Raw genomic sequence first — 3,938 nt, 5'->3', positions numbered from 1 at the left:
GCTAGAGGAGGGCCAAGTACACATGGGCGTTCACAAGAGAGAAGCGCAAGCACATTAACTTTTTCATTTTGCAGGGGACCTGTCACTGGTAAATTGGGGAGGTTGTGCTTGACCTTGGGGCAAGCGCCGGGTATTCGCTTTAAGGCGGAGGCGCTATGCTTAACAAAAAGATTAACGAGTAATATGGTAGGTAGTATTCGAGTATGAAAGCAGCTAAATACTGAATATGAGTCATAGAGAACCACTGTATGCCGCGCTAAAGAGTGCATTGCCAATAAGCGCTAATTGCGGAAACAGAGTTTCATTCAGCTGCTCAGAGCGCGCTGTTGCCCCTGCGTGCAGCTCGCGGCAGTACGCGCGCATTAAATGCACCTAACGTAGGCGCGTTCCAATGTTCTTGTAAGTCGGCCATCTGCGCGTGTAACTTTCATATGACAACGCAGGCGGTCTTCGAACCGCTCAGAACGCGCTGCTGCATCTGGACGCGCTCAGTTCGCGGCTGTAGAAATAACGAAAATTGCTCCACAGCATACGCTCACGGAATGCACGTACGTTCGCTGATCTGAGGATACCTTTGTCACGCTGGTATTCACGAACTTAGCGCGAGCGAAGCACTTACGATATATGGAGAAGCACTAAAGAGGGCACACGTTTCTAGCGGCACGACACGGTGAACCGGAGAATTCGGAGCCGAGGGTGTTTACAGAGGCTCGGCCTGCATGACGCCCCACAAATTACGTACTGACCTTACGCAAGAGCAAACACACTCTGATGGTACAAGAACAGAAGTTCAAAGTTGTGCCGACGGGTTACCAGCCGCTTTGTACATATATTGGCACATATATAAACCCACGAAAAAAGCAGGCAAGCAAGTGGTGCGTTGTGGAGCAATGGTTATAGTGTTTACTTCGGTGCGTGTGGTCGCGACTTCGATTCCTTTGTCGTGCGTACTTGTATGTAATATCATGGTTGTACATAAATACTTTGATGTCCATTTTCTAATATGTCCTAGAGATCAATAGTAGCGGAAATTGGCCGGTAAACGTGATATAGTGCCTAAAATATACTTTTTTTTTTTTCATTTCGCGACCGCTCTAGGGCCTCGTATAAAAGGAGGCTTTAACAGCTCTCAAAAGAAGCAGAAAAACTCTCAATGCGTTCTGTTCAAGCCCCCAAAATAGGTTACATAAAAACCCCAACTTTACCTCCAAAAGGAGGCTTTAATAGCTCTCAAAAGAACCAGAAAACCTTCCAATGCGCTCCGTTCAAGCCCTCAAAATGAGTTCAATAAAAAACACAAATTTACCTCCTTAGTTCCGTCTAATCGCTCCCTTAAAGGATGTAAATAAAACCTCCTTTTGAACCTCCTTTTGGTGGGGGTTTTGCGTAGCGCCTTTTAATAATAATAATATCTGGGGTTTAACGTCCCAAAACCACGATATGATTATGAGAGACGCCGTAGTGGAGGGCTCCGGAAATTTCGACCACCTGGGGTTCTTTAACGTGCACCTAAAGCTAAGTACACGGGCCTCAAAACATTTTCGCCTCCATCGAAAATGCAGCCACCGCGGTCGGGATTCGATCCCGCGACCTTCGGGTCAGCAGTCGAGCGCCATAACCACTAGACCACCGTGGCGGGGCGCGTAGCGCCTTTTGGATGCACGTTATGCGTTGAGCCCGAAACTCCCTAAAAGGCTCAAACCCGTTTGCAGTGTACATGCAGAAAATGAAAGCGTATTTTTTATATATCACGCAGAAAATACGGAAATAATTATGGGGCTACACTTATCAGTGGTATAATATGTGAAATTTGGCTCTCTAGCCTTCGCTTCATTGACAAGAAAAGGTTTCCGCGAATATACACTGTCGATGTTAAGTTATCTTTTGAGGAGTTTCTGTCTCGTAAAAATACGCACGTGAGCATTCTTCTTTCGAGACACAAGGAACGGTTTTACAGAGCGAATGCGGCGGTATTGTGCGCTAGCTCGGGGATACAGCAATCCCCGGGTTTTGTTAAGAAGAAAGCCTCAGATGCCTCATCAAAGGCGAATATTGACCGGCGTCCCGCGTCGTCGACCTTGTCGGCGGCGTCAATGCGAGTGCTGCACAAAAAAAGCATCACGTGATTACTTCACCATATGACGTCATCGTGACCTCATATATCGCCAAACTATCTGATATCATTATGACATCATTGTGACGTCAGGTGATGAAGCATCACATGATGACGTTATCAGATGACATCGTGCCTTGGTCAAGGGAGGGTTGATCTCGGAGGCAGTGCAAAATGAGGTGAGGTGCTCCTGATCCTGGAGGCAGTGAAAAACCACGTTAGGATCAGAAAGCTTTCGGAGGGTGGTGGGGCAGGATCACTACATCGACTGAGGAAAAAAACGTAGATGGCGTTCGCCTGCCAGTCGTATTAAGTAAGTGCATAATGGGCCCTGTGAGTTTTTACTGTTTTTTTAACCCAGAGAGCGCAAGCCTGATCGTGGATTCTTTGAGCGTTGGGTTAGTTGCGTCGTGGCACGTGCGCACGTAGGTTATAAGAGAGCATTGGGGAAAAGGGGCAATCGGCAAAAGAGGGTAGACCGGGAACCAGTGGGACTATATACCTCTGGGCGTGTCACGTTCTCGGATCCAATCTTCCCGCGAGCAGTTCATCTGAACCTCCTCAGTCGGCACCCAGGGGAACCCGCTGAAGACGCCATTACATCGATCTCCTCAAACACGCCGGTGCCGGCAGCGTAGTTCAGGCGGGACGTAAGACCGCGGGCCAATTTTCCTGGAGAAAGGTGAAAAAAAATAGAAGCCATGTTGGATGCATGCACCAAGTAGGTGGGGACAGAATATGGTATGATTAGTCTTTCGCCTCGAAGCCTTGGCAGGAACAATAGTATTGGCAGGAATAATATAAAAATTGCTCATCTAGTGAGCAATTCATTAAACTAGAGCTCGCTACACACATACTACTACTACTACTACTACTACTACAGAGGAAGGAACGACCCACACCCTAAGGAGCTTCGGCCCTAAAAGCACTATCAGGTCGAGCTAGTTGATTAATAAGTATAACTAGGCAACTAATCCATAAATTCACCATTCGATATATCTCGCAAAGACCCTTAAAGATGTCACGAACAACGCGAAGAACGCGAACAATGCGATCTGTCCACGTTGCGAGAACGCGGCATCGAGGTACCCCTTTAATAGTTTGATTATTGAATTTATAAAGTCTAGTGGGGATATTTTCAACGTGCACATGAAAATAGGTGCACCAACGTTATCCTCTTTTTCTGAATGATTGATTGATTGATTGAGTGAGTGAGTGAGTGAGTGAGTGAGTGAGTGAGTGAGTGAGTGAGTGAGTGAGTGAGTGAGTGAGTGAGTGAGTGAGTGAGTGAGTGAGTGAGTGAGTGAGTGACAATTTTATTCTACAATGAGGACATGCCTCTCTTTTATGGACATGTCAGGAGAGGCAGGACAGCCCGGTCACAAAACAAGAATCCTATGACAGAACGCTTTCGTGGCTTTTCGTCAAGGAAATGGTAACGATCCAGGTAGGAAAGACGATAGAACCCCGAGGCACCGGAACGCGGTAACAGCCATGCGGGCTATCCCAAACAGAAAGAAAAAAAAACCTGCGGCTCCTTTCTGTTCTTCTAAACTAATCAACGTGCTTGTAGCGGCGAGGAGACCTTATGCTCCATGATTACGCCGGGGAGGGCTTACCCTGCAGAGATACGGTCCGTTAGGTGGAGCTCTCTTGAATAGTGGCCGTCGTCAGAGCCCAACTCTTTTCCCTGTCACATGGCGTGCACCGGAAAAAAAAAAGCCCTGAGAGAGAAGAATAAATTGGGCGTGTATTTGTCGCGAAGTGATGATGGCCAAAGTGGGTCCTCGAGCGGGCTGTCAATAGCCTCCAGGTAGCCCCGATG

Source organism: Rhipicephalus sanguineus, chromosome 9 (assembly GCF_013339695.2).
Source record: "Rhipicephalus sanguineus isolate Rsan-2018 chromosome 9, BIME_Rsan_1.4, whole genome shotgun sequence".
Taxonomy (NCBI): Eukaryota; Metazoa; Arthropoda; class Arachnida; order Ixodida; family Ixodidae; genus Rhipicephalus; species Rhipicephalus sanguineus.
This window is presented reverse-complemented; position numbering follows the sequence as displayed.